Consider the following 12189-nt stretch of genomic DNA (forward strand, 5'->3'; position numbering starts at 1 on the left):
GCGAGAGTCTGTGATAACAGTTCTCAATTTTGGATCGGCGGCAGCGAGAGTTATTGCAACTTCCTCCGCTCGCGTTGAATTTGGGGCCCGAAAAGACAGCCCATCGTCATTTATTCCCCGGTGGAATACGGAAGCCGTGTGGAATCCCGCGGGTGACGGCCTTGTCATGTCCACGTAGTAGGCGTCCTGTTTAAATCCTATTGCCTCTAAAATGTGTGAACCCGCGCTTGCCGTCTGCCTTCATGTGAAGCCATGTCCATGTTACGCGGGAGCGGAGCGACCCACAGCATGCGGCGCCCCAGAACTTGGATGTTCTCCGCCCCCTCTGGTAGGCACGTGTGTTGGATGCGTAAGCGGTTTAACAGGTGGCACCCAGGAGCCGTCTACGAGAGCCGCGTATATCGGTTCATGAGGTGCGCTTCCCCCAACTCCTTATAGGAGTTTAACCCCCCCCCCCCACCCCGCCTTCAGTGCTTGCTTTGGTGCCTTCCTGATGATGGCGTCAATGCTCTAGTCTTAAGGCGCCCGTATGCTGCGCGATATCAGTGCACGTTAAACATCCCCAGGTGGTCGAAATTATTTCAGAGACCTCGATTACGCCACCTCTTTCTTTTTCACTCCCACCTCCCTACCTTCCCTTTCGGCGCGCTTCAAGTGTCCACCGAGCCGTGTGAGACCGATACTGCGCCATCCTCTCCTCAAAGAACAATTTTTAAACAACCCGTGTGGAGGAAAGTTGCACAGGACTTTTAGTTTGTTGATTTTCACCAGCACAGATAGAGAGAAAAAAGCCCTCAATGAGTTCAGACACTCCAGAGTAGATTAAAAGGACCAGTGAACTAAATTATGCACTTAGACTGACCCTTTAATGCAACCATTTTTGGCTCGCCGAGATGTCTTTTCCTGCGCCGAGGATAAAAGCTTTATTCAATAAAGGCTGCAGAGAATTCAGGCTTTCTGTAACTTCTTTTTTTTTTTGTTTTTAATCACAAAGGACACAATACGCCAGATGCGACTGTTCAAGATATGAGCAGACAAGTGATGGAAAAAGTGCGGCTCGTTATGATATACATGAAAAAAAAAAGCCAACAGTCACCGTAACCAAAGAGTATAGTGGACGTTTTTTTATTTTTGGTGTTGATCATGGGAAGATTAGCAGTGATTTATTTCATCGTTTAAAGATAATTTTCAGGAAACCCGAAGAAAAAAACAACAACATGGCACCGGTGGCATCTGAACCAACGAGATGCCGAACCCAGGACCTCCGAAGTCGCGGGAATTGCTTACGTGTTGGCTATTAGTGCGGAAGCACTATTCCGACGTGTCAGCCCCGAATAAGATCCGGGGTGTTTGAATGCTTCCTTGTTTGCATTATTGCTGTGTTTGGGGGATTGTGCCAAGTGAAAGTAATAAACAAGAAAACAAAAAAATCTCCACGACTGGGGTTGTAATTAGCGAACATATCATCTTCGAAGGACGCTGATAATACTACTACCAAACTAATATTCGCGCTTTGCGCTAAAAAGCGGTAGTGACTGAGAGATGTGCGCTGCATGCGTTGGCTTGGGCAACGTTGTGGCAGAAACACTAGAGCAATACGCTTTGGCGTTGACAACGTTGCTGCAGGAACGCGGCACTAGAGCATAAGCCACCCCGTACATTAGGTAAAGGGGCATTCACGACGAAAGAGTAGAGTACGCACATAACTGGCTCCTTGGGCAAGGGGAAATCTCAATCGCGTTTTCAGGTATGTACGTAGTAGTGCTGTCTACCTAAAAAAAGCTGTGCTTCCGCAAAATATTTCTTGTTTAGCAATGCTAAAGCGCCAGCAAATTTCCTTCATTGCATTGATGTCTAAAGTGGAGGGCGCCTAACATGAACTAGCTCACACCTGTCGCCATTCACACGTACAAAGATGCGATGTACAACGGGAACAAATGGCTCGGAAAAGCGTAAACAGTGATATTGGCGTGTAGGTGCCGCGTCTTCGAGCCGTTACAGCACTTCTCTACCACACATAACTGCATGAAATCGCGACTTTTTTCTCAGAAATAGGGGTCTCTAACAAACGGCTCATTACAGAGCTTTCGAATTCGGTTTCCACTCACCCGTCCTAGAAACTCTTCTGACCGCTAGTTGCAAGCTGAAATGGTCGCACGGCTTCCCAGTGCGAGGAGTAAGCTGTTGCAAAATGCACAAGCAACGCATCCTCGTTTCAAACGAAGGATTCTAGCCGCGTCAAGAACTCCGTACAGCTCATCACCTCCGTCCAAACCCTTGTCACTTAATGCGATGAGCCAACGGGTTTCGCTATTCTGTAGCTCGTCTACTACATTGGTCTCTCAGTGTTGTTGGAGGAAAAGTCGGCAAGAACTTCTGGCAAAGCTGGTTTTTAAGGCGATAACCTTTAATGCCTCTTACTGTCGTTAGCAGCCGTTTCGGCAGATTTGTCCGCGTTTCGTCGTCACTACTTAAAAAGAAACTGCGTCGAGGCTGGGAATCGAACAAGGTCCTTTGGCCTTTGAAGCGGAGACGCTACCACTCCGCCACGCAGGCTCAAGGTTTCGGCATGAAGAGGCGCATCTAGGGAATGCATCGGTTTTATAAAAAATTAAAATAAATAAATATTAAACATAAGGAAAGAAAAAAAGATAAGAAAATAAGGAAAGGAACAGAAACAAAAATAAAAGATGAAAAATAAAAAACACACTAAAAGTATGAAAAGAAACAAGAATAAGAAATAAAACATGAAAAATAGAAAATAAATAATAAACAAACAGTGCGGCAGGAAAAGCTTTTCCCTTGCAGTACTTTAAAGAGCCGAAGTTCCCGCTGAATTATTCGCAATGCTAAAAAGATGTTAAGTAACCTAATATACGACATGCGTCCGTTTTTACGTTTTTTACTTTTGCAGTCATGAGGCTCTATCTTAAAGCTAACGAGCTTTCGGAAGTGCTTTCCTGAATGCTTGGCACATCTTGACTCATTCCATACGGTGGATTTGCCTTTTCAAGCGCGTACTGCGTTTATTTTCCATTGCCTGTCAAAGCTTGCAGATGCTTGTGCACCAACATCAAGAAAATTGCACCGGGGTCCGTCATGATGCGAGCGCAACCAAATTCTTTCTAGAGCAGCTGCAGCGAATCTGCCCAAGGGCCAGTGTTCCCTGTCAGCCCGAAAAACGGATTGGCTTCGTACTGGAGGACATTGAAAGCCACTGGTTTATACAGTAGGGTTCTGTTGCTGCCTTTTCTTTTCTCATTTCTGTTAGTTACAGTACACATTTTCAATAAACAAAATCTGTGTCACGGGAAAGTTTTCGCCGTAAAACAATGCACGCGTACTGCAGCCTGGCCGGTTTTGATTATATGCTGCAAGTGGCGGAAGCGCCATGTTGTGTCATTGGCGTGTCAAGCAAATCAGGAAGGAACGAGAGGGTCGTGTAGTCAAACCACCTGTCCTACACCCCACATCGATCACACCGTACAGCAGTAATGACGTCGCTACGCAATTCCTCATTGGTCGACAGTGTTGTGACATCATTCCGCCGCAAATACGCAGTTCCTCTGAAGAAATAAATGTGCTCTGGAAAGCGAAGTGATCTAGCTGAGACTCGAACCACTGTCCTTTGGTTTGTGAGGCAGGAACGTTACTCCTCCGCGATTGAGGAACGTCCCAAAGACTATGGTAAAGGGAACTGTTTTGTATCACGCGGAAAAAAAGAAGGAACAGTAGAATAAAATAAAGAACAGTGCTCGAGTTCCTGTAACCAAAGAAACTTGCAACCCTCGAACAAGGCAAGCTTCTATGCCCCAAAGCAAAGCCTTTGGGCTCTAAAGCTTTGACAGAGGCAAGACTATGCGTTCTGACGCGTCATACACAAGCAGGAAGAGTACGCCGCAAAATTTCGGCGTCGAGGACCCAACAGGAAACCGAAGCGGACCGCGCGAAAACCGCAAAGCGCTAAAAGAACAGCACGGAGCAACATGTACCCCTGCAGTCACCACTAAAAATTGCAGATTAAAGGCGATCTCAAATCCACAACTTAATTCATGCCTGTCATTGAATTTTCCTTTTTTTTTACACCGACCGCGATTGTTGCAGGTTTCGAACCGTCTAAAAAAAGTCGCACAGCGCGCCGGTGTGGATCTCGTCTTCACGGCTCCCAACAAGCTTTCCGCCCTCTGTTCCAAAGTGAATAACCCGCAGGAACCCCGAGGGTGCAGAGTGACACACTCTGACCGGTATGTCCCCTGTGATTCAGGAATAATTTACTCTGTGCCAGTGTCAGGTGGGAAGAGTTATATTGGTCAAACGGGAAGGTGTATCAATATCAGACTCCAAGAACACCACAACAATGTTAAAAGTATAGCCATTTCTGGGCACCTGGCTAAGCACTGGGCACCTGGCTAAGCACACCCCCGAAAGAGTCTGCACCCCTGACTTTAATCGTTGCACCACTATTGGGCGAGGACGAGATAAGTTAACAAGGGAAATCGTTGAAGCCCTCCAAATCCATTATGCCGGTCAAGACTGCGTCAGTACTCCATCCCTCTCCTTGCCAAAGAAAGAGCTAGATTTTCTGGGTGTGTTGACTAACGCCGAAGTTTCTGGTGCGCCACACACAGCTGATTAATTCACGGAATCTTCGTTGCTACCGCTTTTATCTTGCTTTTAGTTCTACACCCCCTTTTTGGGCACGTTTTTTAAAACATTTACCTTCTTCACGTTTTTACATTTGTTATATTTTATGGTTTCACCTGAATAATTTTCATCTGTGTCCTTCAAAGATTTTACCTATCCCCGCCCTTTTGGCTACTTTTTCATAGTTTTTGTTAATGTTACCTAACTGACAACTGTTACGCGGCCCTTTACATCGCCTTTTTATCGCCTATAACTTTCTTTTGTTCCCTGTTGTGTTTTTGTGTCATCTTGTGACGCGACCACACTGATTGCCGGTTATCGTTGAGCAGCCCTGTTAGCCACCCCCTCATGTTTTATATTTGAGGGTCTTTTCACCAGAATAAACTTTCAGATGTGAGTCAGCGCTCGTGTGTGTGTCATTTCTTCATGTGTACGTGTTTCGTCGCGCTGTTTCTTCCTTCAAATGCATAACCAACTAGCCCGGAACCTTGCTCTTCTGAGCCACTGTAAGTCGGTCTCGTCAATGTTGAACGCCAGCCGCTCCCTGAATGCTGGCTTCTGGAACCGAATAAAGTAAAAATGTTGCTATTTCGCGTCTCAAGCTCACTCGTGGTTGGGGTACCATCAGGTCCTACAAGTTTCTAAACAAAGCGCTATGCTTTATATGCACAGCAGGGGGCTTTAATATACGTATAGCACACATCATATATGGCAAGGATTTTTATCCATGTTTTGCACTGATTGCTGTACAGATCGTGTCGTCAACGCCGTTTACACTACGGCTATCTAAACATTTACCTACCCCACCTCAGGTCTTTATGTGTCCCAAAGGTCGCGAACAAGCCTACACTGTAAAAAAAGTCCGTGACTTTACGGAGACTTACTACGTGGAAAAAAAGGACCATTTGCATTTTTAGAAAACACGGAGGAGGAGACCGTACTTCAGTTCAATAACGGAGGAATCGTCATTATTCACCCGTAGACGTTGCAGGGAAGAAAACTTGAACATTCTGTTAGGCAGCAAAGCTTAACACCACACAGCGGTTGACTCCTTCGGCATTGTGTTACCGCCAAACGCATTAATAACTTAATTAACGACAACAGAAACAGAGCAAGGCTTGTCATGATTTCACGCCGCTGCTTACTTTCATGCCTGCATGATCAATAATAATTTCTTATTGGAAAGGGGGCAATATCTGTCTCACTGTTTCAGTGGGCGCCTGAGCCGTCCCAGCTAATACGGGAACCATCACAGCAGCGTTACGTTTTTGTTTTGGTCAAACGTTAATGACATTGCTGTTAAATTCTTTTTTAGAGCATTTGTCAAATGCTGCAAATGAGCGGAGAGAAGTCACTGACGCGCTTTTTTAATATTAGCTTCGGTTCAGGGCTGCCCACAGAGCCGAAATACTCCAGGCCGTAGCATCTACTAAGACTTTTGAAAAGTGGTGTTTGGGTTACAACACATTCAATTCAATTTCAATTCTATTTTGCATATGCAATATTTCCTCTGAAATCGATAATTATTACTTGAAGCATTTTTGTTAATGAACAGCCTTTTTTTGCACGGTGCCACATTTCCAGGGGGTGCCAAGCGTTAGGGTCTGACAGCAGATGTGAAAATGGGCTTACGCAGCACCCTTTCTTTGAAAAATTGGTGCTGAAAAAAAATTTTATGTCTGCTACATTTGCGATCTCTGGGAACGAAATGGGGGAGGCCAGGGGCATGTGCGCAGCCGAGCAAGTTGTGCTGGTGCTCATACACCTTTCATCCTACTCCCTCCTCCTCCCCCGAAATTTTAGAGATACTCGCTTTGAACTCGGTAGGTGCCTTGGGGTCACCTTTATACCCCTACGCCACTGAGTGCGCTGCTGTGGTGGCTGCTCCACTTTGCTTCTCTTTTCAACGACAATTTGCGTTCTTGTGGACGCAGTGGCGCAAGTACGCTTTGACGCACGGAAGACCGACGTGTGAAAAGTAAGTGTAATTTCACTGCTCTGCATCAAACGATTTGTCGTGCCGGAGTCGTATTTCACCTTTCGCTGCGAAGACAGGTGCTGTCTCAAGCGCGCACAGCTCGGTATGCAGAAGCGTTGTCACTAGCCGACAAGAATCTGGCGTTCATTTAGTGCTTACTACGGAATGCCCTAATGCGTGGCGTAGATTACCGAGCAGAGTGCAGCAGCTTCCAGAGAGAGAGAAACAACTTTATTTTGCAGCCGCTTCCAGCAACCTTCGAAAAATTACCTTTTTTTTGGTAACGCAAATATGTTTCGTTCGTTTTAGGTCAATTATAAATACGACTAAACTTTAACAAACTGATTTAATTAACGCATTGGAAAACAAGAAAGCAATACACAGAGAATTGCTCACTACAACTGCTCTTTGAGGCGTCTCGCAGTAGTTACATGCTACTGCTTTGGAGGGTGCGCGTCCAGTTCCGTTCTGCTTCTCCTTGGGTAAAGCTTTCTTTCTTCGCAGGGGTAGAGGCAGCAGAAAGGGAGGAATGAGCCCATTGTGAAAAGGAACCTTTCCTACCAGAGAGCAGGGAGCACGCCACGCCGTTCGGGAGAGGGCATCATCCTCTCAACCTCGCCGTGAATGTCCGCGGTCTGTTTTTTTTTTCCTGTCTTTCCCTGCATTCCAAGGTTGACCGTACCATGCGACTTCCTCTATTGTCGACTGTCGCGTTCTTTCAACAAGCCAAGCTAAGCCAAGCACGTTTGGCTGGCGGTGGCATGGAGGTAAAAACGGTGGCCAGTGGTTCATTTTGGCCGTTGTGGTCCACGCCGGCGTGCGCCAGCCATTGCGCCACTTTCGTCGTTCCAGTCTTCGTTCCACGCGCAACCAGAGTAACCCTCAACTGTTTTTGCGCGCGTCTTACGCCGACAACGTTTCACCGCAGCTCTTGTAGTGGCCCGAGTGGCTCTTCTTCCCGCCGGGAGTGCGGTGCCCGACACAAAGTCGGCCATGGCGGTACGTCTCTCGAAGCGCTCGCCTCCCTCCCCATGCCTCTGCCGCGGTTCTTCTTCTCTCTTCTCGACATGTTCTCAGCGCACTCTTCTGCGTGGTCGGATTTTGTCCGTGCTGTGCTCCGCGCGCACCTTAGCGTGCCAGCTCGAGCTTCTGCGTGCTTCAGCCATCGTCGCCTGGATTATCGCCGTGCTGTATTGTTTTCAGGAGGGACCTTTGGCGTGCGCGCCTTTCGCGCTCCTTTCCATTTCAGGCGCGCCTTAGTGCGCCCGTTTTCATAATCTAGGTTGCTCATCGGCTGCTGCATGTGCTTGGCTACATCTGCTTTGCGCTCACTTGTATACACTGCTTGCTCGTGTTTTTTGGTAGCGTCGCACACTCGGTGCAACCTATCATGTACCGCATCAAGGCAGTACGTGATCAAAGAGTTGGCGTTGACTGGCGGCCTGGTGCAGAGCGCGTGTGAATCGTTTACGTTATAATGACGACGTGGTAAATTAACTCTTATATCGTTGGCATTCGAACCTCCGTGTATTTGTGTCGCTGCACTGGCGGGGAGGCTTGCATTCCAAATGCATTAAAGGCTGTCTTCGTAAAAGGAATGACGAGAGGCTGCATGACTAGCATTGCTTATTTCATTGTTTGTTCTGAGAAAGCGTTTGTTGTAAGTGAGCAGTAGCCGCTATTTTTCATTAAGTAGCAACATCAGCCAGCATGCATTATCATTTTTACACCTGGATAACTGAAAGAGTATCACAGCATTGCCTTCATTTTTTTTTCTTGTTGCTTGCACAGCATGAATTGTTGTGCCTACAGATTGCACTTTTGCATGCGTTTTGCATTTTCGCGAGAAAATTTTAGGCAAGAAGTTTCAAAGGCACCGTGTACTGACCTGAAGTGCTCGCTATTAATGTAGCAGTATTTCCCGTGCTGAATATCAAATCTACATACTTCAAAGCGTGTTTAGCATCTTGTCTGCATATACTCTTGCCTTCAAGGAGGGCTTGGAGGTTTCACTTATCTGCTTAGAGTTGGAAGTAACAGCCATCACTGATAATAATACTTATTACAGACATGTTCTGCATGTACAGTCAGGGCGGAATGAAATGCAAACACACATATGTCGCACTTTTCTACTTTACAGCGAGATATTCATTTAGAAAAGGCTTGTAAATGAGTACTTCAGTAGATTCTTTACCCTGAAACATGAATTAGGCTAGCTGTATACTGCAGTTGAAAGCACACAGGCAAAATAATTTGTTTTGTTCATCCGCTTGGCTCATATTTCATTCCAGCCTGACTGTACACTACTCTCCCAGCAGGTACCCCAACTGAAGCATGCACTGTCTTGTGAAAAATGCTGCACATATGTTTTAGAAGGGTGCTTGAAACAATGTTCAGCTGCTAATATTGAACTATTAGTATCTGAGACCTGATATTAAACTGAATCATCAATCTGTCTCCTGCTAGGAAGGCACAAGCATCACGCCCATGGCTAATTGACTGCCCTTCACCCCTGTATTGGTTTCACTTCTTGAGTTATGGTATTAATAATTACCAATTTTACTACAAGGATATATGAGAGCACATTGTGAGCTAAATATGGTTAATGAAGGTCTTCCACTCTGTACAGTGATGTGGTTGGTCTTGTACATCTTTACTAATGTCTTAATTTTGCTTTATGCAAGCCTTGCCTTCCTATTGTATCCTATGTCCTCCATGTCCTCCTATGCTATCTGCCTTCCTCCTGGTCCTCTCGTCGGCCATTTCTCCTGTTTCCTTTGCACTAGCTATTGGTCCGGTGCCTGCTGTGAAAATGACAGCCAACACTAAGTCCTTTCCTTTATTTCTATGAAATCTTCACTGCTACTATATCACTATTTTTGTGATAATAATGTACACGATAGTAGCTAAGCCAATGGTAGCTGAGTTGAATATCATGCATATCTTGCATGCGATATATTAACATATTCACTATTACAATACACTCAATTTCTTTCAGTTCAGACATTTGGGCATAGATATTTTATGCTTTTTTTCTAGTTTAGTCCACTCAAACAAACTTTGCTTTTTGCATTGAAGGTAGAATCTACAATGAGTGCCGCTCTGTCTTATGAGCAGGAAGCAGTATTTATGGATCCTTTTCTTGGAAATGACAAACCTTCTGTCGCCTTATTATGTGCTGAGCCTTCATCATGGGGGAAGCAAATGTCATGACTTGGATTTCTACAGAGGTGAGACATCATACCCAGCCTCATTTTTTCTGCGACGTGCTTAGAGGATTATCAAACCTTCGTTTAGTACTTCTTTCACCTTTTTTCAGTGCTCCAGCATGGTGAATATATATGGTACTCTGGCTATAACATAAATGATATATGGCCACATTATAAAGGCGTATGAATTGCTGCACTTATACTATTTTGCATGGCCCTCTTTTAATGCTTTTTCAGCCTTGGTTTGTTGAAACGAGTAGCAAAAATGAACACAAGAACGAGAAAGAACTAGGACTTTCTATATTTTACACACATTTTCTGGCTTCAGCGAATTAATGCGAAATAGCCCAGTTCTGCACAATAGTTCTTTGAGTTAAGCACAGCTATATCTCTATTAACAATTTTATGCAGGGACAAAAGGCATTTTGCATTTATATTCTGTACCTCCTCAGTAGCTCAGGCAATATGAAAAATTAATTTCATTTTTTTTGTTTTATACTAAAAGACGTCATATAGAGAGCAAAGCTATCAAAACTGAATGCAAAACGTGCACAGTTCGCGTGTACTTGCAGAGGCTAGTGAACAGAGCCCATAGGAGTTTTTCCTTTATACAGAATGGAAGGTTGAAAATTTTTTTGCATAATTAGATCGGGATTGGAGCATGAAGTTACATGTTAGAAGATGAAACCTGCCATATTGTACAGGGTCGTCCACTCTTAGTGCGAACACGCGAGCGCATGGCTGTGCTCTTTGAAAGGCTCATTGGAAGGCCATCGAAACGAAGTGGCAGATGAGGCGAAACACCACATTCAGCTCCTTCTCCAGCGCCACACTGCTGCGATGAGCGGCTGTGTCACTTGCAGTGGCTGTCTGAAAAGAGCGGCCATGTGTTCGCTGTAAGAGTGGATGACCCTTTACATTTTGTATGCTAGAGTGCCGACTCTTGCATCCATCTAAAAACATTCATGCAGGTTATCTGGTTAGCCTCCTTCCATGATACCACATTTCTAGAAATGATACTTAACTATGTCAGCTTTATTTTGATCAGAATTTATAAGAATATCGCATACACCAAATTTTGTGATCATATATGACAAAATTCATAATGTGATTCATGATTGGTATTGTTTAGTTTAGGGCAGTAAAATGCCATGTACCTAGTGCAAAGTAAAATTAAATATGTCCAGTCTAACAAAACAAACTCCTTTTTTTAGAGGGAAATCTTTCGACTGAAATGCTGGAGTGGCTTGACGTGATGAAGACATTGACAGGAGTGCACTCAAAAGTACCCATATTTGGGATGGCACGAGAACTGGCAGACAGCTCTTCAAGCAATTGGTGAGTACCTTGGTGCTCTGCTTCTGCTGTTTAGTATGTGACCAGCTTTTGTTTTTCACCTAATAAGAGTGCATATCCTTAAAAATATCAGCACAAATTGAAGAGAATTTCGATATTCTTGCATGAGATGCCACTGCGAGAACTTGGAAAGAATGATATCTCGCATGTACACTTCACTGCTGAATACAGTAAGCACTGCTTGATAGCTAAGTGCCTCTGACGTATGAGAAAATAGGTTGCTGCACAATAAGTGGAACTGCCCTGTCGAGCACTTTGTCTTCAGGAAGTGGAGGATTAAGTAGTAATTTCTTAAAGAATTTCTAGAAAATAGCGCAAACCACACGACCGGGAAGAAATACCTCATGCAACACACTGACTCGAATGACACCATGTGCATGAAGGACCTTATGGAGTTGCCTGCTATGTTGCACGAGAAGAAGGTCACGCAGGATGGGTGTCAAAGACGAGCTGATTCAGGTGCCTTCTTTCTGTCCCTAGTACTAACTGCAGAACTCAATGAACAAGCAGCAAAGGTTACAGCTGAGCATGGCCAGACTCTTGCGCTTCCCTCCACAAGCAAGCTGGAAGCACAGTTCTTTGATACCTTTAACGCGTTTGCTCACAACATACATTGTTGCAGCACGTGGCGAGGAAATGTACACATCCTTGAGTTTAGTGCTAGTGCACTCACAGACCCCAGTAACAGAGCATTGAGGTATCCTGTCATATCGACAGGCATCTCATGAGGAATGAATTCTCAGGCTTCAGAACTTATAGTGCTCTTTGCAGAAAATGTCCCAAGTTTGTTGCCACATGGACCTTTTCGAAATAATGGCCCAGAAAGGCGAGCCTTACTTATGTATTTTGTGAAAAAATGCCTAAGACGTGGGTATTTCTGCTTCTTCATAGGTGCTGAAATGTTTTTGAGGGAGAAGTTTTGCTGATATAGAACGTTTTGAAAAAGACAAAAAGAGACTTTCAGGCAGTGCGAAGCACCAGGAATAACATTTCACAGCTGAT

General features: G+C 44.9%; 1 long non-coding RNA gene across 1 annotated transcript; it reads left to right on the forward strand.

Moving 5' to 3' along the window:
• Positions 1–8895: 8895 nt before the first annotated feature.
• LOC149325506 (uncharacterized) lies at positions 8896–11224 on the forward strand. The gene is made up of 3 exons (XR_016286580.1): positions 8896–8999; positions 9701–9852; positions 11046–11224. It is a non-coding gene; the product is annotated as an uncharacterized LOC149325506 (long non-coding RNA).
• The last annotated feature ends 965 nt before the right edge of the window (positions 11225–12189 follow it).

The sequence above is a fragment of the Amblyomma mixtum genome, chromosome 10 (genome assembly GCF_055824585.1).
Source record: "Amblyomma mixtum isolate Tamu chromosome 10, ASM5582458v1, whole genome shotgun sequence".
NCBI lineage: Eukaryota > Metazoa > Arthropoda > Arachnida > Ixodida > Ixodidae > Amblyomma > Amblyomma mixtum.